A 23,018-nucleotide genomic window follows, 5' to 3' on the forward strand; every position below is an offset into this window, starting at 1 on the left:
TGGACAAGAATGACCGGTCTGTGACTGGTCATACGCCGGTCGCGTCATTGGCAAACAACCGTGCTTCCACGTTGCACCTGCTTCAGACGGAGTGGAGGTTGGTATGACCCATCCCATCGGAGGGTCATTCAAACAGCAGCCATTGCAAATCTCCGCCCATTAATGAGGGAGGACAGGGTTATCCCGGTGTCAGACGAAGGTACAAGCCAAGTTTTGGTCAAAGTAGGATGGGTCCTCACCCAAAAGAAGGGTAGGTAGAAATGGTGTATGTGGTATCCTCTTGAGATATAAAAGGAGGACCATGCCTACCAGGAGAGGGGGGAGCTGGTAGAGGGACAAGAAAAAGAGAGAAGACCTGAGCTCGTCGAGGAGACTGGAGAAAAGAGGAGGGAGAGGGGCTCTAGAGTTTGAACTTTCTTGCTTTCCAGCTCTTTGTAACTCCTTCATACACAGATCCACCAGAACAAAGGAGTAGGGTATTACGCTTCTCAGCGGCCCGAACCTGTCTACATCGCCCGTGTCTTGCGCATTTACTCTCTCGCGAACCATTCCACAGATCAAGGGCTTAGAACCTCACTTAGCGCCCCCGGCCGAACCGGCAAAGGGGGGCCCGCGCGGTCTCCCGGTGAGGAGCCCCACGCTCCGTCATCTGGCGCGCCAGGTAGGGGGCGCGTGTGTTTTTCTAAGCCCTCGTCCTCTTTCGTGTGCGCCAAGCTTCTCCCGCTCAGCCGAATGGCCGAACGGGCAGTGGCGCACAACCTCTCTCCGAGCGCTAGCGGTGACGACAGCGAGCAGAACCCGCGTCGTCGAGCTCGTACTCCGCCGCCCCCCTCTCGCCGAAGTCTTAGGCGGGAGGAGGCGCTCGAGGGGGTCGAAAGATCCGCGACTTCGCCGCCCACGAGCGATGGAGAAGGACGGCGAGACGGGGAGCGTCGTCTCCTCGTCTACGGTGATGGCAGCACGCCCCAGGGCGCGCTCCAGGCTGCGGGCGCGCTCCTGCGTCACCCACCCGTCGTCCCTGATCCAGAGACTCCAACTCGACGTTGGTTAGATGACGTGGCCAACTTGGTCATGACGGCGCAACAGCGCCTAGGCGCCGGCGGGCGGTCCTCCGCCACCAAGGCCACTGGCGCTGCTACTGCCGGCTCCGTGTCGTCGAGGCGGAGGGCGTGGCGAGCGGCAGCCGTTACCCGCCGTTCGTCTGCCATTCCCTCGTCAACGCCTCCCACCCAAGAAAATGTGCGTGAGGGGCCGGATGCCCGCCTCAATATCGAGCGCCGGCGCAATGATCGCCGTGCTGCCCACGCATCGGAGGGCGCTTCCTCGTCCGGAGCGCCACTTCGGTCCGGGCACGGGGGCCAGCCCCCCGTGTCCCCGGTTGGCGGTGCCGGCTGTCGAGCCTTTGTGGCGAGCCTTCGGAACGTCCGTTGGCCCCCAAGGTTCCGGCCCACCATCACCGAAAAATACGACGGAAGCGTCAACCCCGCCGAGTTTCTCCAGATCTACACGACTGGGATCGAGGCCGCCGGGGGTGACGACAGGGTCATGGCGAATTTCTTCCCCATGGCCCTGAAAGGACAGGCGCGGGGTTGGCTAATGAACTTGCCACCCGCGTCGGTCCACTCTTGGGAGGATTTGTGCCAGCAGTTCACCATGAACTTCCAGGGCACATATCCGCGCCCAGGTAAAGAAGCGGACTTGCACGCGGTACAGCGAGGGGACGATGAGTCTCTTCGCTCGTACATTCAGCGGTTTTGTCAAGTCCGCAACACCATACCGTGCATCCCTGCACACGCGGTGATCTACGCGTTCAGGGGGGGCGTGCGGCACAACCGCATGCTCGAGAAGATCGCCTCCAAGGAGCCCCAGACCACTGCGGAGCTTTTTCAGCTCGCGGACCGTGTGGCTCGCAAGGAGGAGGCATGGACCTGGAACTCCATCGGTTCCGGTGTGGCAGCTTCGGCCGCCCCCGGATCCGCCGCTCGGTCAGGGCGGCGAGACAGGAGGAGGAAGAAGAGGTCGGCCCATTCCGACGACGAGGGTCACGTCCTCGCCGTCGAGGGAGCTTCGCGGGCCACCCGAAAGGGGAGACCTGCGAGCGACAAAAAGAAGGAGGCCGGCGCTCCCAGCAGGGAGCGCCCGACCGGCAAGTGGTGCACTGTGCACAACACCTCCCTCCACGACCTCGCGGACTGCCGCGCGGTCAAAAGTTTGGCTGAGCGGACGAGGAAGTGGGAGGAGGAGAGGAGGCAGGAGCGCCGTGAGGGCAAGGCCCCAGCGGCTCCCTCCGGCAACCGGCGAAGTGAGGCCAAGCAGAAGGCCCCCGCCGAGGACGTTGACGATGGCGACGATGACCTAAGGTTCCAGGAGCCTAGGGCCACCATCGCCACCGTCGATGGGGGAGCATGCGCTCACGCTTCTCGTCGGAGCCTCAAGGCCATGAAGCGAGAGCTTCTGGCCGCGGCCCCTACCCATGAGGCGACGCGGCGGGCGCGGTGGTCGGAGGTTGCCCTCACCTTCGACCAGACCGACCACCCGCCGTGCGTTGCCCGGGGAGGACAGATCGCGATGGTGGTTTCCCCCACCGTTTGCAATGTGAAGTTGGGGCGTGTCCTCATTGACGGGGGTGCAGCCCTCAACATCCTTTCCCCCGCTGCCTTTGACGCCATCAAGGCCCCGGGGATGGTGCTCCGGCCGTCCCAGCCGATCATCGGTGTGACGCCGGGGCACACTTGGCCGCTAGGTCATATCGACCTCCTGGTCACCTTCGGTGGTTCCGCCAACTTCCGCACTGAGCGGGTGAACTTCGATGTGGCGGACCTCAGTCTGCCCTACAACGCGGTCCTGGGGAGGCCCGCGTTGGTGAAGTTCATGGTGGCGGTCCACTACGCCTATCTCCAGATGAAGATGCCGGGCCCCGGTGGCCCCATCACCGTCCATGGCGACCTCAAAGTCGCGCTTGCTTGCATGGAGCAGCGCGCGGAACATCTCGCCGCGGCATCCAAGCCCGCGGGTGGCGACGAGAGGCTCAGCACCTCCGTCCCAGCCGCCCCGAGGCAGCGGATGATCACGTGCGACGAGGTCCCGATCAAGCAGGTTGCCCTGGGCGACGGCCCGTCCAAGACCACACGAATCAGTGGTCTTCTGGACGACAAATAGGAAGACGCGCTCGTCTCCTTCCTGCGGGCAAACGCCGACGTCTTCGCCTGGAGACCGGCGGACATGCCCGGGGTCCCCAGGGAGGTGATTGAGCACTGTCTCGTCGTACGGCCGGGCGCAAGGCCGGTCCGGCAGAAAGTGCGGCGGCAGGCCCCGGAACGTCAAGCTTTCATCCGCGAGGAGGTGGCGCGGCTTCTGGAGGCCGGATTCATCCGAGAGGTCATCCATCCGGAGTGGCTGGCGAACCCGGTCGTCGTTCCCAAGGCGAACGGCAAGCTTCGGATGTGCATCGACTACACCGACCTTAACAAGGCATGTCCTAAGGACCCTTACCCCCTACCACGCATAGATCAGATTGTCGACTCCACCGCGGGGTGCGACCTTTTGTGTTTTTTAGATGCATACTCTGGTTATCATCAGATTCGCATGGCTAGGGAGGATGAGGAAAAAACTGCATTCATTACCCCCATAGGAACTTATTGTTATACGACAATGCCTTTCGGGTTAAAGAATGCAGGTCCTACTTTTCAACGTACTACTCGAATTTCTTTGGGTAGCCAAATAGGACGTAATGTTGAGGCCTATGTTGATGACTTGGTTGTGAAGACACGCAACCAAGAGACCTTACTCTCGGATCTAGCGAAAACTTTCGAAAGTCTCCGCACCGCCCGCATAAAGCTGAACCCCGACAAGTGCGTGTTCGGCGTGCCTGCGGGTAAGCTTCTCGGGTTCTTGGTCTCTGCCCGAGGCATTGAGGCCAACCCCGAGAAGTTACGAGCTATAGAGCGGATGCGCCCCCCCAGCAAGCTTAGGGATGTGCAATGTGTCACTGGCTGTATGGCCGCCCTAAGTCGATTCATATCGAGGCTGGGAGAGAAGGCACTACCCCTATTTAAGCTCCTCAAATGCTCCGGGCCGTTTATCTGGACGGAGGAGGCTGAACGGGCCCTCACTCAGTTGAAGGCGTACCTCAGTTCTCCCCCAGTCCTGGTCGCCTCAGAGCCAGATGAGCCGTTGCTACTTTACCTGGCGGCAACCCCGCAGGTAGTCAGTGCGGCGTTGGTCGTGGAGCGCGACGAGGATGACCCTCGCTCCGCGCATCCCCACCCTGTGTCGACTCGACCCGGGAGAGAGCAGGGAGGAGAGGCCCCCGAGCCGAACGGTGGCCCAAGGCCCCCGACGGCCGGAGCTGGCCCTCCGCCCGCTTGTCCGAAGGTGCCAGGCGCCCCCGACCCCCAGGATGGCCACGGGGCCACTGCGGGAAGGCCGCGCCTGTCGCCTTCTGACCCCGAGGTCATCGGCACAGAAGCCGAGTGCGCCCCGCGTGGCCTCTCGGAGCGTGACGAGGACGATCCTCGCTCCGCGCGTCCCCACCCTGTGTCGATTCGACCCGGGAGAGAGCAGGGAGGAGAGGCCCCCGAGCCGAACGGTGGCCAAAGGCCCCCGACGGCCGGAGTTGGCCCTCCGCCCGCTTGTCCGACGGTGCCAGGCGCCCCCGACCCCCAGGATGGCCCCGGGGCCACTGCAGGAAGGCCGTGCCTGTCGCCCTCTGACCCCGAGGTCGTCGGCACAGAAGCCGAGTGCGCCTCGCGAGGCCTCTCGGACGAAAAGCGCCCTGGAGATGCGGCCCCTAGTGAAGAAGATCGGCCCCGCCGAAGGGTGCAGCGGCCCATCTACTTCGTTAGCGAGGCCCTCCGGGACGCTAAGACCCGATACCCTCAGGCCCAGAAGATGCTTTACGCTATTCTGATGGCTTCGAGGAAGTTGCGCCATTATTTTCAGGCGCATCGGGTCACGGTGGTTACGTCTTACCCCCTCGGCCAAATCTTGCATAACCGAGAGGGTACTGGACGGGTGGTGAAATGGGCAATCGAACTCTCTGAGTTCGATTTGCGCTTTGAACCACGCCACGCAGTCAAGAGCCAGGCCTTCGCCGACTTTGTGGCAGAGTGGACCCCGGCCCCTGAGCCCATCTCCGTCCCCAAGGCCAGCTCAGGCCCCTCGCAGCTGCCTCACACCGCATATTGGGTGATGCAGTTCGACGGCTCCCTGTCTCTTCAGGGCGCCGGTGCGGGGGTCACGTTGACCTCGCCAAGCGGAGATGTCCTCAAATACCTGGTCCGCCTCGACTTTCGGGCAACCAACAATATGGCAGAGTACGAGGGACTCCTTGCGGGACTCAGAGTGGCGGCTGGACTGGGGATCCGTCGCCTCCTGGTGTTAGGCGACTCTCAGTTGGTTGTTAACCAGGTCTCCAAGGAGTACCAGTGCTCTGACCCGCAAATGGATGCTTATGTGCGCCAGGTGCGGCGTATGGAGCGCCATTTTGACGGAATAGAGCTTCGGCACGTGCCCAGGCGGGATAACGCGGTCGCCGACGAACTCTCAAGGCTCGCTTCCTCGCGAGCCCAGACCCCACCGGGCCTTTGAAGAAAGGCTTGCCCAGCCGTCGGCGCGACCCGACCCCCTAGGGGAGACGGACGCGCCTGAACGGCCCCCGAGGCCCGTCGGAGTCCAGGCCTCGGGACCCGAGGGGAGCGATCCCAGCTCCCTTAGATTGATTGCTTGGATCGCTGAGATCCAGGCGTACCTCGCAGATAAGACTCTACCCGAGGACCGCGAAGGGAGTGAACGCGTTCAGCGCATCTCCAAGCGCTACGTTATGGTGGAAGGGACCCTCTATCGGCGCGCGGCTAACGGAGTCCTCCTGAAGTGCATTCCTCGGGAACAAGGCGTCGAGCTTCTTGCCGATATCTATGAAGGCGAGTGCGGAGCCCACTCTGCCTCACGCACCTTGGTTGGCAAGACCTTTCGCCAGGGTTTCTATTGGCCGACGGCTCTCAACGATGCGGTCGACCTGGTCCGGCGGTGCAGGGCATGCCAGTTCCACGCCAAGCAAACCCATCAGCCAGCCCAGGCCCTGCAGACCATACCTTTTTCATGGCCGTTTGCTGTCTGGGGGCTCGATATCCTGGGTCCGTTTAGACGGGCCCCGGGCGGGTTCGAGTATCTGTATGTCGCTATCGACAAGTTCACTAAGTGGCCCGAGGCTTATCCGGTCATCAAGATCGATAAGCACTCCGCACTTAAATTCATCAGGGGCATCACTGCTCGGTTTGGGGTGCCTAACCGTATCATTACGGATAACGGCACCCAGTTCACTAGTGAACTCTTCGGTGACTACTGCGAAGACATGGGCATCAAGCTCTGCTTCGCCTCCCCAACCCACCCCAGAAGCAATGGCCAAGTGGAGCGCGCCAACGCGGAAATCCTCAAGGGCCTCAAAACCAAAACCTTCAATATCCTCAAGAAGCACGGCGACTCGTGGATCGAGGAGTTGCCAGCGGTGCTCTGGGCGAACCGAACCACACCAAGCCGAGCAACCGGGGAAACGCCTTTCTTCCTCGTCTACGGCGTGGAGGCGGTTCTCCCATCCGAGCTCACCCTGAGGTCCCCTCGGGCCACCATGTACTGCGAGGCTGATCAAGATCAGCTTCGCAGAGATGACCTCGACACTTGGAAGAGCGAAGGCGGCGCGCGGCCCTCCGAGCCGCGCGCTACCTGCAGAGTCTGCGGCGCTACCATCAGCGCCACATCCGGGCCCGATCACTCTGCGTCGACGACCTCGTCCTACGCCGCGTCCAAACGCGTGCTGGACTGAGCAAGCTCTCACCAACGTGGGAGGGTCCGTATCGAGTGATCGGCGTCCCCCGGCCGGGCTCCGTTCGGCTGGCCACGGGCGACGGCACAGAGCTGCCTAACCCGTGGAACATCGAACACCTTCGTCGCTTCTACCCCTAGTAGGGGTCGGGTGTCAGGTCTCGGGCTCGGGCCAACCCCGCACCCCCTCGGGCGTGCAGGGTTGGCCGGGGGCTACCACATGCATATATACTTATCTTTTTTCTCTTTCGTATTTTAATAAAAGCATTTTCGATTTCCTAAGGACTGTGTCTGTGCCATTGTTTCCTTTCGAAGAATCTTGGCTTGAATTAGCACGCTCGTGCCCGATCCTGCCCTCGGTGGCCCGGGCTGGCTAAAATCGCCAAACGGGGCCCAGAACCGAGCCGTGCCCCGGGGCGTGGTGAACTCCGGGGGGAATTGGCAAAGGCCCACAATCGGGTCATCCATAACCCTCGGTCACCACGTTCCCGGCCTGGCCAGTCTCGACACGTGGATCTCCCCTGGCACTAGCCCCGACCCGCGCCAATTGAGGCTGGGACCTGGGCACGAGCCCTCGTTCAAGCCAAGACACAGAAGGACTACGGCACAGACCATCCTCGTCTCATACACACAACAAATAAAATTGACACAGAAATTTCTTCTTTATTTGATTGCAGATTAAATTAGTTTGTACAAGAAGGGGGCCCGAAGGCCTCGGAAGAAGAAAGGAAAAACTATTTAAGATTGGCGGGGGCCTGGGGGCTCACTTCGAGGCTCCCGGGTCGCCGGCCTCGTCGTCGCTGTCGTCCACACCACCGTCGCCGCCCTCCTCGTCGGAGTCGAGGGCGAACGCGAGCCGAGGGGCCGTACCCTCAAAGCTGTGGACGATGTGATCGGCGGCGTCCCGGACCTGTGCGCGCGCGTCGTCCTCGGTTCCGGGAGGGAACTCGTCCAGCGCTGCCCACGGGGAGAAGTCCGGGTCCCTGGCCTGGTAGCTTGCCAGTACAAGCTCCACTGCCCCCCGGGCGAGGTCTCTCGAGGATGACTTGATCGTCTCCTCGAGCTCCTCGGGGAGCCGCTGGAGAGTCCCGGCCATCTCTGAGAGGCGCTGGGCGAGGCCCCCCTGGTTGGCGGCATATTTCGCAGTCCGCCCGCCCCAGAGGCCCGCCTACCGCCCGGCGCGGTCTAGACGGGAGACGGCGTCCCGAAGCATGCCGGGCCCTACCTCGCCTGCCAAGCGGAGGGCCTCGACCTCCCCGGCGGACGAGTCCAGCGCGCCCTGCAGCTCGGCGATGGTGTGTTCGGCGGCTGCGAGGTGGGCGGCTAGGTCGCCGTCACCCGCGGCCGCCCCGCCGCTGCGCGCTCTCGCGTCCAGCTCCTTCGCCCGCGCCTCGAGTTCAGTGGCCCGCTGATCCAGTGCGGCCCTCTCGGCGCGGGCGCCTTCCAGATTGAGGCGCGCCTGCTCCTCCCGCAGCTGCGCCGCGGCCTCGGCCTCCTCGAGAGCTCGCTCCCGCTCAGTGAGCTCGTCCTCGCGGAGGCGGAGTGCGGACTCCTCTTCGGCGCAGGCGGCCTCGTGCGCCGCCAGCGTTGCCTCCCGGATGGCGACGGCGGCCTCGCGACCCGCCAGTTCCCTCTCCCTCGTGTCCAGGGCGCGGGCGCGCTCCTCCAGCACCGTGGCGTGAGCCTCAAGGGCCTCTTCGCGCTGCCGGGACGCGTCGAGCTTCTTCTCTAGCTCCACCCCCCGGCTCCCGTATTGGAGGCAGAGGTCGTCCCGCGCCGCGTTAAACACGGCGGTGGCAATGAGGGCAGTCTCCCGCTCCTCCTCCACCTCCCTGGCGATCTCCGCCAGGTCCCTACGACGGGCCTCGATCTCCGAGGTGTGCCAGCGGTGTGCCTTGCGGCCCGCCTCCACCATGGCCTCCACCGATCGTCGCCCCTCTTCGACACGCGCCCACGCCGCGTCGAGCTCCGCCCGCTCTGCCTGCAGGACCTCTATCTGGGCACTTAACCCGTCCAACACCGTGGTGTTCGCAGTGGCCAAGGCTTGCAGAAGGGGCTCTGCGCTCAGTGGGGCAGCGGAAGGCATGGGGAAGAGCCGCCTCGTAAAGGATGCCGCACGGCTCGGCCCGCCGATCAACGTGCCGGACTCAGGGACGTCCCCCGAAGCTGGCTCGTCCTGAGCGTTACCCGAGGGATCGGGCCCGAGCGGTGCGCCCACGGCCTCGTCGTGGGTGGCTTCGGAAGTCGTCGTCGCCTCGGGCGGAGTCGGGTCGGGGGCTTGGCAGTCCGCACGGCGTGCACGCGCCGCCTCCGTCTCCCGGACGGCCTCCTCGGCCCGGTGGAGTCTGGCCTCCTCCCAAGCGGCTTCCTCAGCCTGGCGAGCCCGGACAGCCTCCTGGGCAGCTTCCTCGGCTTCCCGGAGGCAGTTTGCGGCTTCTCGCCGGTCGGCTTCCTGTCTCCGGGCCTCCGCGGTCGCCGTCTCCTTGGCCTCAGACCGGCCGGACTTGGAATGGCGAGAAGGGCGCGACGGGATCTCGCTGATGCAGAAGAAAAACCAGAAGACGAAAAACAGGTGAGTGAAAACTTGCCTTGAGAGATGGGAGAATGAATATGACCGCAGTAGGCGCAGGGACGAACCTGCGAGGAGGTCGTCTAAACGACCACCTTGGGGGGGAGATGAGGTTTCCCCGGCTTGGTTCGGTCCCCCCTATTTTGCGGAGCCGCTTCTTTTTTCGCTCCCCCTCGGGCTGCGACGTCGGCACAGCACCCTCCGGGCGCCTGCTGCTGGCACGCACCGCCCCGCCCCCTCGGGGAGGAGATGGGGAGGGGGTATCCTCCTGTTTCCTCTTCCCCCGGGCGTCGGTAGGGCGGCTGCCCCTCGGGCCCCCGTCACGGGGCCCAGAAGCACGACCCCCTCCCGGGGTAGATTGTTCCCCCCTGCGGCTCCCGCCCGCGCCATCGTGGCCTCGGGGGGCCCGCTCCCCCGACGCCCCGACCTCCTGCATGATGGTCAGGATGTTGGCGCGCTCTGGATCGCAGCAGAGGGGAAGGACCCCTTGAGGGATGAGGGGTGCCTCCACGGAGCTGAGATTCAGCACCCGTTAGACCACTATCCTGAAGTCCTCAGGGTCCCAGTCCCATTTGCGCCCCTGGTGGGTCCTCATGATGTCCTCAGGCCCGGTGTACTCCCAGGCGCCCCGGGCGTGTCGCTGGAGCGGCGCGATCTGCCGACGAAGGTAGTCGCCGAACACCATGGCCCCCGTGAGCCCCTGGGATCGCAAACCAGCAAGGCGGTCGAGAACGGCGTCGTAACCGTCTCCCAGATCTACCGGCGCCCGCCAGCTGGAGGCCTGCGCAGGGGGCTGGCTCGGAAGTCGGAGGCGCGCTTCGTCGGCGAGAGGGGTGTAGAACCAGTCACTCTTCCAGTCATCCCACTTCTTGCGAAGGACGCAGGGAATGTAGCGGTTCAGCACCGGCCCCCGCGGCTGGAAGTAGCAGCCACCGACTACCGACGGTGGCGACACCGGCTGTACGGTGAAGAACCACCGGAACAACCGGAGAGATGGGCGCACCCCGATGAACATTTCGCACAGGTGCGCGAAGATGGCCAACGTCATTACTGCGTTGGGGGTGAGGTGCGCCATCTGGAGATCATAAAACTCCAGAACATCCATGAAGAAAGAAGAGAATGGCGGGACTAGCCCTGCCATTGCGAAGGGAAGGAAGAAGACGGACCGCCCCGGGTAGTGTGGCGCCGGGCGTCCCTCGCCCAGCTCTACCACCTCCCGGCCGGTGGCAGATTCCGGCATGAATCGGCGCAGCAGCCCGGCCTGCCTCTCGCTCACGATGCGAGAAGGCGGCAGCACGCTACCGTCGAGCGGTGCGGAGCCCCGTGCCATAACGCCGGCGGAGGAGGGGTTTGAGAGCGAGTGAGTGCGGCGAGAGTAGGGCACAGGAAACGAGAAGTTAGAGCGCAAGCGGCGAAGGCAAGGGGAATAATGGCGAGAGGAAGGAAACGAATCTCTTCCTCGGCGTCTTTATACCCTTGCCAAACGCTATGCCCGGCTCCTCGCTTCCCGCGCCCACTATCTCGCCCCCTCGTTTCTCGCGCCCACTCCTCCACTAATCCCGCTCGCCCGTTTGCGGCGCACGAGGCGGACGTGCGGCCGTGGCAGTCGAGATGGGACATATCGTGCGCGCGTTAACTACGCTCGCCGACCGATGCACCATCATCACATCTCCAGGCGAAACGAACCGGCTTGTCCCAATTCGCGCGCTACTCAAGTAATGTAGCGGTCTTGAAGAAAGCCGCTCATTATTGTCGGTCGGTTTTTCCCTTGCCGATGCGCGCGATTTGCGACCACTGGATTCCTGTCCGCCTGTAGAGACCGGCCCCACCTGTCACCAGGCCTGTGGAGTGGCGTCACGCCCGAGCGTTTTCCTCGAGGAGAGCGATCGCCCTGGCATAACGCCGGGGGCTACTGTCGGTGACATGGGACCGGGGATATCTTGACTAGAGGTTTGGGGCAGCCGCGGTCACCCACGTGGCCTGACCCCCTCGGGGGGGGGGGTCGGGCCCGAGGGTGATGAGGCCGCCCCTCCCTCTATCTCCCCGAGGGGTCGGGCCGCTCCCGTTTCGTCCCCGAGGGCTGGGGCGCCCCGACCCCCTGAGGGTTTGGCGCCACGTGTGTGGGTTAGGTGAGCACAGCGGCGCTCACCTAACCGCGTTTATTGCGGGTTGGACGAGCGCCTCACGCTGCATTTAATGCAGCATAGCGCAGGCTTATCCGGTCCGCGACAGGTCGCAGTGTGTGACTGGTCACAGACCGGTCAGATCGCGGGTTAAGGGGCAACAGGCGGCCTGACACACGCCTCGCCCCGTCCCGTCGGAATGATGAGAGCCTCCAGGCACTCGTCCCTAGTCGGAGCCGGCGTGAGGACTCCTGGAGTTGGCACGTCAGCCCCGGCCAGATACATTCCAAGCTTCATCGCAATCATTGCAAGGAAGCCATTGTATGAAGAAGGGTAGACGTGTAGCATGCTAAACTGACACGTGGTGGACAAGAATGACCGGTCTGTGACTGGTCATACGCCGGTCGCGTCATTGGCAAACAACCGTGCTTCCACGTTGCACCTGCTTCAGACGGAGTGGAGGTTGGTATGACCCATCCCATCGGAGGGTCATTCAAACAGCAGCCATTGCAAATCTCCGCCCATTAATGAGGGAGGACAGGGTTATCCCGGTGTCAGACGAAGGTACAAGCCAAGTTTTGGTCAAAGTAGGATGGGTCCTCACCCAAAAGAAGGGTAGGTAGAAATGGTGTATGTGGTATCCCCTTGAGATATAAAAGGAGGACCATGCCTACCAGGAGAGGGGGGAGCTGGTAGAGGGACAAGAAAAAGAGAGAAGACCTGAGCTCGTCGAGGAGACTGGAGAAAAGAGGAGGGAGAGGGGTTCTAGAGTTTGAACTTTCTTGCTTTCCAGCTCTTTGTAACTCCTTCATACACATATCCACCAGAACAAAGGAGTAGGGTATTACGCTTCTCAGCGGCCCGAACCTGTCTACATCGCCCGTGTCTTGCGCATTTACTCTCTCGCGAACCATTCCACAGATCAAGGGCTTAGAACCTCACTTAGCGCCCCCGGCCGAACCGGCAAAGGGGGGCCCGCGCGGTCTCCCGGTGAGGAGCTCCACGCTCCGTCAAGTGGGGTTAAATAAACTGCACGATGGGAAACAATGTGAACATCTTGTTTGACTAGACACTTACTATAGCTTCGTATACTCGTTGATCTTCTGCATTTGGCATGAAGATTGTGCCATCATCATTCTTCTGGTACTGGCCCTGGCCCAGTTCCTAGCCCGAGGGTGTGGGATATTGCCAAACACTAGCGGTGTGCACGATTCCTCCGCTTCTTCATCCTCACGCTGCCATTCCTCTTCCTTACCAGCATATCCAGCGGTGCCAAGCCGGTGCGGATGTTGGTTCCTGGTCTAGAGCAAGCGATATGCCTCGCTTTTAGCTCTGGACTCGGGGGTCGACTTCTTCGCATGGAATTCCTCCCAGACCTGTTCCGTGATCCAAGGAAATTTCTCTCTTGGATCTGGATTCACCGGGTTGTAGATGAACTCGCCGACTAGCTTAGTCTTGAATTTCTTCCAAGCATTGCCCATAACCTTGAAAGCAGCCCGCCTGAGACGGTCCTCATGCTCCGCAGGATAATCAAAGCTATCCTTGAACGTTAGCCAAGCAATGTCCTTCCCTGCGGCCGGCACGAGCTTGATGTCATCTTGCAGAATACTGAATTTCTGCCTCCCTATAACCCCGCAGATAGACCAAAATCGGCTCAATATTTTCCTTGGAGATGTCGGCAACCCAACAGTGTCCACCGCTGTTATGCGGAACCGTTCCTTAGGGATTTTGTTCCCTGTCCTAGGAGTACGTGTCCTTGAGGACCCACTAGTTGTCGTCGACATTGGTTCGCCGTGCTGAGACATCATCTACTTTTTTTCAAAATAACGAAAATACACAATTCAGTGCTTCAATGGCTTAGATTCCAAAGTTCTAAAATCACTTATTCACATAAATAAACTAAATTGCACATCTCACAAATCTAATAAACTGAATTGAATATCACATATAAATAAATTAAACATTTCATCTATTCATCTATTCATCCACATTCATCTATAATCATCTATTCATCCACATCCATCTGTGCATAAACATTGATCTATTCAAACACATTCATCTAATCATCTATTCATCCACATGTAAAATGAATTGAATATCACATATAAATAAATTAAATATTTCATCTATTCATCCACATTCATCTCTAATCATCTATTCATCCACATTCATCTATCCATACACATTCAACTATTCAAATACATTCATCTAATCATTTATTCATCACATTCATCAATCGAACCACATTCATCTATTCATCATTCATGCGTGATGGAGGACTCACCTGGGGGTCGGCGTCGGGCTCGGTGGAGGGCGGCGCCGGTCGGTGGAGATGCCGGTCGGGTAGGTCGGCGCCGGGCGGGCGGCGTCGGGCTAGGTGGGGATCGGCGACGTGCGTAGATGAGGACGCGGGCGGCGACGACGAGGAAGGCCGACACCGGTCCGGTTGGTGTAGAGGCTCGGTGGTGGCGGCGGCGGCAGGCTCGGTGGGGGTCGTCGGTGAGGTGGCGGCGGTGGTCCGAATGGAGGGCCGAGGAGGCTCGGTGGCGGCGGCCGCGGGCTCAGCGTCGGTGGCGACAGCAGCAGGCTTGGCGAGGGAGGACAACGGCGGTGGCGGCGGCGCCGGGCTCGGTGGAGGGCGTCGCCAGTCGGTGGAGGCGGCGGGCTCGGTGGCGGCGGCGGCGGGCTCGGTGGCGGCGGTGGCGGTCTCGGTGGCGGTGGCGGCGAGGGAGGACGACAGCGGCGAAGTAGGAGTTGGCGGCGGCGCTAGGGTTCTAAGGAGGCGGGAAACTGTAGCGGGACTTAGAAAAATTTTCAATCCAATCTGAGAAAACCTAGTTATAGTAGACTGATGAGTCATCTCAATCGGGCTTTGCCGTAGGGCTCGTCACAGATGACTCATCAGTGACGGGCTCCATACTAATGCCCGATTGAGATGACATTCAGGCCCGTCACGGATGACTCATCTGTGACAGGCCCTAAGATAATGCCCGATACCGATAGATCATCTGTGACATTCGGGCATTATCTTAGGGCCCGTCACAGATGAGTCATCCGTGACGGGCCTGAATGTCATCTCAATCGGGCATTAGAATGGAGCCCGTCACCGATGAGTCATATGTGACGGGCCCTACGGCAAAGCCCGATTGAGATAGATTAATCTCTATCGGCCGTAAACTAAGGCCCGTCACCGATGACTCATTTTCCATCTTTCATTTGTTGTGAGTGCAAAATATATAGCAACTGTGTAATAATTCATTTTATTAGTCATAATACATTTTCGGATAGTAAAAGATTTCAAATGGAAATATGGTCAACAACAAAGTTGTAGAGCCTTTCAAGATCTACTAGTTTTATTTTGGTCATTTTTCTATATATTTTTTTTCCCAACAACTTGAAATTGATTTTGACAATATGACAAATCTAATTAACAACATTTGTAAATACTAAATGATTTCAAATTGAAATATGGTCAACAACAAAGTTGATCCTCTCATCAGGATCTACAACTTTTATTTTGGTCATTTGTAATAAAACAAAATTAGCCATATTAATGACTACACATATAAAGTCTTTGCAATAAAACAAAATATTTCATTTGTTATGTCGGTGACATGGGACCGGGGGTATCTTGACTAGAGGTTTGGGGCAGCCGCGGTCACCCACGTGGCCTGACCCCCTCGGGGGGGTCGGGCCCGAGGGTGATGTGGCCGCCCCTCCCTCTGTCTCCCCGAGGGGTCGGGCCGCTCCCGTTTCGGCCCCAAGGGCTGGGACGCCCCGACCCCCTGTGGTTTTGGCGCCACGTGTATTGGTTAGGTGAGCACAGCGGGGCTCACCTAACCGCATTTATAGCGGGTTGGACAAGCGCACCACGCCGCATTCAATGCGGCGCAGCGCTCGCTTATCCGGTCCGTAACCGGTCACAGTGTGTGACCGGTCACAGACCGGTCAGATCGCGGGTTAGGTGGCAACAGGCGGCCTGTCACACGCCTCGCCCCGTCCCGTCGGAATGATGAGAGCCTCTAGGCACTCGTCCCTAGACGGAGCCGGCGTGGGAACTCCTGGAGTTAACACGTTAGTCCCGGCTAGATTCAGACCAGGCTTCATCGCAACCATTACAAGGAAGTCATTTTATGAAGAAAGGCTGACGTGTGGCATGCTAAACTGACGTGTGGCATGCTAAACTGACGCGTGGTAGACAAGAATGACCGGTTTGTGACTGGTCTGACGCCGGTCACGTCATCAGCAAACAACCGTGCTCCCACGTTGCACCTGCTTCCGGCGGAGTGGAGGTTGGTATGACCCATCCCATCGGAGGGTCATTCGGACAGCAGCCATTGCAAATCTCCGCCCATTAATGAAGGAAGGACAGGGTTATCCCGGTGTCAGGCGAAGGTACGAGCCAAGTTTTGGTCAAAGTAGGATGGGTCCCCACCCAAAAGAAGGGTAGGTAGAAATGGTGTATGTGGTATCCCCTTGAGATATAAAAGGAGGACCATGCCTACCAAGAGACGGGGGGACTGGGGGGAACAAAGGAAGAGCAGAGCTCGTAAAAGGAAGAGCGGAGCTCGTAGAGGAGAGAAAGAGTGAGAGGGTCTCTAGAGTTTGCACTCTCTTGCTCTCCAGCTCTTTGTAACTCCTTCATACACAGATCCACCAGAACACAGGAGTAGGGTATTACGCTTCTAAGCGGCCCGAACCTGTCTACATCGCCCGTGTCTTGCGCATTTGCTCTCTCGCGAAACATTCCGCAAATCGAGGGCTTAGAACCTCACCTAGCGCCCCCGGCCGAACCGGCAAAGGGGGGCCCGCGCGGTCTCCCGGTGAGGAGCCCCACGCTTCGTCACATTACAATAGATAAGTACAAATGCATCAGTCACAAGGTTATACCTTCCGTATGGTCTGAACAAGCATATGCCACAGGCTCTTGGGGATCATCGTCAAGGTCAATGTGAGGTCTTACATGAAGATTATGGTTGTATTTTTCTTCATCGACGATGTTGTCAACTCCTACAATTCGGCGCTTTCCATCCCTCATGATGTGCATCTTCTTGTTTGAAGGGTCTTTTATGTAGAATATCTGCTCGACCTGTTTCGCAAGTACAAATGGTTCATCGGCGTATCCCACCTTAGATAGATCTACTAAAGTGAAACCTTCCTTGTCGGCTTTCACACCAGTGCGTAGATTCACCCAACGGCAGCGGAACAAAGTAACCTTGAACTTGACGTAGTTTAGCTCCCAAATCTCCTCAATGCGGTCGTAGTATGTGTTTGACCCAACTTGATCCTGGAATGCATCTATACGGACGCCGCTGTTTTGCACTATGCTTTTGTCATCTTGTTTGACGGTGTAAAATGTGTATCTATTTATATCGTATCCTTGCCATGTATCTACGGTCCAAGACGGTCCCATCCCCAACAACTGTACTGTCTCATTTGGGACATCCGTGGACATTGTCACACGATTCTTGAACCATTCGTTGAACCGAGAATTATGTTCTCTGTTAATCCATACATCAGATCGCCCCAACTTCTCATCTCGGATTTTCGCTAAGTGCTCCTCAAAGTATGGGCCAACTTCTGCCATATGTTGGAGCACAGCGTAATGAGCCTACACGTACGACACTTGATCGGGCCTAATTCTTTTCCTTCCGATTGTGCCAACACCTAACAACCTTCCCTCGTGACGAGACGCTGGAACTCCGATAGGATCGGCATCGGACATGTAATTGACACAGAACTCAATAGCCTCCTCGGTCGTGTAACCTTCAATGATGCTCCCCTCGGGTTTAGCTCTGTTACGAACGTACGACTTCAGAAATCCCATGTACCTTTCAAATAGCCACATTTCCCTTAGAAAAGCCGGGCCACATAGTTTTGTTTGCTTCACCAGATGAATAGGGAGATGAACCATTATATCAAAGAAAGACAGTGGGAAAAACATCTCTAGGTGACAGAGGGTATTCACAATATCGGTCTGCAGTCCATCTAGATCTTCTGGATCTATAACCTTCTGTCCAATTGCATTGAAGAAGGCGCACAGACGTTGGATCGTGTGACGCACTTTCGGTGGTAGAATGCCTCTGATAGCAACTGGCAAGATTTGTGTGATTAGCACGTGGCAATCGTGAGACTTCATTCCAACAAGTTTTAGATCGTCCAATTTAACATACTTACTTATCCTCGCTGAATAGCCCAATGGAACTTTAATATCCTTCAAGCATGATAACATTGCGATCTTCTCATCCTTCGACAGTGTGTGGCAGGCTAGAGGGAGGTACACTTTACCTGTCTCTGCATCTCGTATGGGCTGGAGTTCACTGCGAATATTCATGTCCTGTAGATCAAGGCGCGTGTTCAACCCGTCCTTTGTCTTCCCGGGAATATTCATCATCAGGCCAACCAAACTCTCACACGCATTCTTTTCTACATGCATGAGATCAATGCAATGACGGACATCAAGATCTTTCCATTAAGGTAGCCGCCAAAATATGGATTTTTTCTTCCACATACCCTTCTCCTTTGTCTTGCTACGTTTTTTTTTCTTCCCAAACTCATTGCTTATGTCCTTGACCATATTGTGAACCTCATCTCCGGACAAATCTTTGGGAGCAGGCTGAAGTTCTCTCTTACCATTAAAAATTTTCTTCTTTCTTCTAAATGCGTGACGTAGCGGGAGCCACCTCCGGTGTCCCATGTATACCATCTTTCGTGATTTCTTCAGCCACCGGTTTCGTGTATGTTCCTTGCAATCGGAGCATGCCTTCTTTCCTTTTATAGTTTGTCCGGAAAGATTACCGAGTGCAGGGTAGTCATTAATGGTGCAGAACAATAGAACTCTTAGCTTGAAGTTCTCCTAACCATATGCATCCCAAGTTTCCATACCTTCTTTCCAAAGAATCTCCAGATCGTCGATAACAGGCTCCAGGAATACATTGATATCATTGCCAGGTTGCCTTGGACCTTGGATTAACAAGCACAACATAATATATTTCCGTTTAAAGCATAACCATGGCGGGAGATTATAGTTCGCAATAAGAACTGGCCAAGTGTTGTGAGTACTACTCATGTCACCGAAAGGATTCATGCCATCCATACACAGACATATCCTCATGTTTCTAGGGTCGGCAGCAAAGTCTTTGTGTTTTCGATCGATATTCCTCCATTCAATCGAATCCGCTGGGTGTGTAAGCATACCGTCATTCCTTCTCTCCGTGGCATGCCAACGTACTAACTTCGCTTCGTTCGGGTTGGCAAAGATTCTCTTGAAACGATCAATGATAGGTAGATACCACACAACCTTTGCCGGACCACCCCTCTTTGACTTATTTCCTTCGTCAGCACTTTTCTTTCGCTTGTATCGAGAAGCCTTGCAGACAGGACAAGCATCCAAGTCCGCATATTACTTGTGGTACAATATGCAGTCGTTGGGACAAGCGTGAATTCTACGGACCTCTAACCCCAGTGGACACAGAACCTGCTTTGCTTCGTATGTCGTCTCGGGCAATGTGTTCTCAACAGGAAGCATAGCCTTCAAAATTCCTAAAAGATCTGTGAAACTCTTGTCTGTCCATCCACTACTTGCCTTCAGCTTCATTAGGTCCAAGGTAACTGACAAGTTAGTGTGTTTTGCTTTGCATCCAGCGTACAGAGGCGTCTCGGAATCACTTACCAACCTGTTGAACTTCATTCCATCTCTCTCATTCTGGGCTGGGTCCTCAACGTCACGTAACATGTCTTGCAGCAGATCGTGATCCACATCAACCATTTCACCGCCCAATGGAGAAGGTATAAACATGTCATGCTCATCTTCATCTTCCTGATTATGCGCACCACTTCTGTCTGCTGCTGCTCCACTTCCTGATTCTTACTCTCCATGCTTCACCCAACATGTATAGCCCTCCATGAATCCTCGTTGTATCAGATGACTGTGTACGTCCTCTCCGCTATCAAACATATTCTCATTCTTGCAATCTGCACATGGACAACACATGTAATCACTGTTTCTTTTTATCCGATCCTCCTCCGCGGCGTTCATAAAATTTATTACGCCTTTTCTGTACTCCGTAGAATGACGTTTCAAATTTTTCGCATACATCCAACTTCGATCAATTGCTACAAAATAAAAAAATAAATTAGAGGCACATATTATAATATCAGTATTACAAAAGTAAGACGTGATGAAATTGCTCAATTAATGATTAATATTACTCATTTGATTGATCCATTTTGATCACTTTTGGGAATTTAATTTCCGTTTTCCTTGGAAAAAGGACAAAAAATCGCCCCCTACAGCCTCCCACCAAAATAGTGAACAGTGGGATACAGTTACACTAGGTGGTGGGAGGTATTTATACTGTGCAACAAATATCTGTAATGGTCCTAAAACAATCAACCGTGACGGGCATACAAGTAATCTCTATCGGGCCTTAATAAAAGGCCGTCAAAAAAGAGTGTCATCTGTGACGGGCACTAAACTTATCTCAATCGAGCCTCTAGTTGGAGCCCGTCACAGATGACCCTCATCTGTGACGGGCTTCTTTTAGGGCCCGATTGAGATATGGAACCCTCATCTCAATCGGGCCTCAACTATAGCCCGTCACAGATAAGTGTCATCCGTGACGAGCTTTAGTTTTATGCCAATATACCATGGCTGTGCGACCATATCTCAATCGGACGAAACTTCGGCCCGATTGAGATTACTTCCTTGTGACGGTCCGCAAATTTCAGTCTTGTTATGGACCGTCACAGATGGAAGAATCTGTACTAGTGCGCGGTTTGACCGGCATGACGTACGCCGCAGGAGGAGTGTACGTGCGACCTGTGAGAAAATATCGGCCGTGATCCGCACGCAGGCGGGGCATGAGGGCGCTCCATGCCCACGCAGGCCGCACGCGCGTCGCGTCGCGGGAGCCAGGGAAATCGGCCGCACCGCCCGCACGCTGCACCGCCTCGCGGCGGTTTTTGCGATCAAACGGAGGGACAAGTCGGCGCGGGTCGACGCTTGTTGTGCGGAGATCGTCAGCCGCGCGCTGCTGCTGGCCGCGGAGAAAAGAGAAATCCCGTGGAAAATGTGGTAGCCCTCTCGTGTCATCGATCGTGTGTTGTTTTCACTCGCTGTCCCGAAGAGATCATACAGATTTGGGGCAGACGATATCGACCAAATATCCAAATCTCATCAAGGAAATGCGTGCCAGCGTGTGGCTCCGCGGCAGCGTGATGTTGGTGCACGCTGTAGCAATAGTTCAGGCCTTCAGGGGCACGTATCTTTCTAGGTGAGCGTGTGATAGATGTGATGGTGCATGGCAAAATCAGACAAAATGGTGTACAAGTAGGTTGCGAAGTCTTCTTAGCAAAATGTTTTTAGAGGCCGCGCTCGCTTCGTGCTTTGACCTGGAAATTAACTACCGATGCTGCACGTTGCAATCAGTTGCCTCCAAAAACAATAGATGACTCCTTTTCTTTTCTCAATTTTGAGCAGAACAATATCCAAAGGGCGGCGCTAATTGGAGCGTGGTGACATGTGACGTCGGAAGATTGAACCCAGCTCCATTTCTCATGATTGGTTAATAGTTGCAGTCAATGCTCAAGCCCTGTACCCATTCGTACGTGAATACTAGCCTCAAGCTTTTAATACGAAAGATCTTTTGCTCAGCTCACCTAACAAGCTCGCGAGCTCTCGCATTTGACATTTATTTGTCACCACTTCCATCCTAAGTTGGCGTTTACTAAGCATCCTATGGAACGGAACGGAGTACGTAAGATATACAGCCTGGTCAGTGTGCGGCGTTCTGTTGAGCGCCGGCCGTTCGATCACGTCCACGTCTTTGGCCCTGTTGCGAAGCTAAAAGGGGCGCCTATTCAACAAGGAAAAAGACATGTGTAATTGGGTGGTCGTGGGCTAGCTTGCCAGCTTTTTCATGCCGCCCGCGGCTGGACGCTGCCCACCGGACGGCCGCTGTCCTCTCTGCAGGATCTGCTCCTGGTCCTGGCCTCCGGCGCGCATGCCGTCCTGGTCCTGCGAAAGTAAGTGTACGTGCCCAGGGAGATGGCAACGTGCTGCCTCTTCATGACCATATCAACAGTTTTTATTATTTCGCTGGTCGCCGACTGGCTGGCGCTCGTCAATGGGCTGCTTAGAAAAATGATGTTAGCTTTGCAGAGCTGCAAAGCCAATGGATGGCTTTTTTGGTGGCGGATGAACTCTGGTTAAGCTAAATTTGGCGCGGGAACACGGATCAACAGATGAGAGAAAAATCAATCCCTTTCATTGATCGGTTTATCCGACGTAAGTTGAGTAGCGATTCCGGTAATGCACCAGTCGCGTGCAGCGCGCGCGAAGAAGAACTTGTCGGCCGGCTGGCCGGGATCTTGGCGTCCCTCGGCGCGGCCATGGCCTTCGCTTCCTGTGTGCATGTGTTTGCCGAACAAGTTCATCAGATCAGCGGAGACCTTCTGGTGCAGCTAGATGTTGGCTGTTGCCCATGCCCCGGACCGACAGACCAATTCCCAACTGAGATCGTCATTGGCTTGCAAAACGAGATCCGAGACTGAGACCTTGCGGTGCAGCCTGATTTGCAAAAGAGCCCAACCCGCATATTGCTCACCGTCCCGTTCCGAGGCCTAATTCAGAAGTGGGCTGTGGCTTGTGGGCTATTTAGGATTATCTAATCCCAGCCCAAATATATCCACCTTGGATGGGCCAATTTTCACTGGCAGACTCATATGCATGTCGTAAAATTTTGTCATAAATTCACTTAGGTCCCTCAATTTGTTGTCGAGATTGAAATTCATCCATAAATCGCAATACAGCCCGTCCCCCCAACTCGTAAAATGGGATTAAATTTATTCTCAAGGCAGTACGTTTTATCCGACGTGACACTTTAATTCCGGTCAACTGTACCGAGTTAGCGTGAGATCCACGCGGGCCCTGTATCATCTAGAAATTTTTCTCACCCTATCCCTCTCTTCCCCATAGTGCCTATCAGGGGTGGTTGCGTGGACAGGGGCGACGCCCAGCATTTGGCGGGCGATGGGGAGAAGGGCGTCCGGCCGCAAGCAACGTGGACAGGGGCACGGCGGTGGTGACGAGGCAAGCCTGTGCCGGCTGGGGAGACGAGGCGGTCTCGTGCCTCTTACTCAACAAGAAAAACCATAGTATTAATTGGATTAAATAAGTGTTTATTAATTGATTTAATAAGTAAGAAACTCATTTTTTTTCATTGCAACGCACCTCTAGCCTTAAGGAACTATACTTATGCATGTGATTAATGAGTACTAAGATAGTTGTTTGGGTTCCAGACAATAATAAATAATTTAGCACATGGAGACTCCAAATATGGCAATCTTTGTTAGAAAATAAAAAAAATATCATAATATTTTTGGATGGAGATAGGAGTACTTTGGAATGGAGAGTAGCTTTTCATATATTCATTTAAGAGTGAAGTGATTGTGCGGGCCCTAAACTTGTACGAATGTGTCATCTAGGTTACTAAACTCTCAAAATA

The sequence above is a fragment of the Oryza sativa genome, chromosome 3 (genome assembly GCF_034140825.1).
Source record: "Oryza sativa Japonica Group chromosome 3, ASM3414082v1".
Taxonomy (NCBI): Eukaryota; Viridiplantae; Streptophyta; class Magnoliopsida; order Poales; family Poaceae; genus Oryza; species Oryza sativa.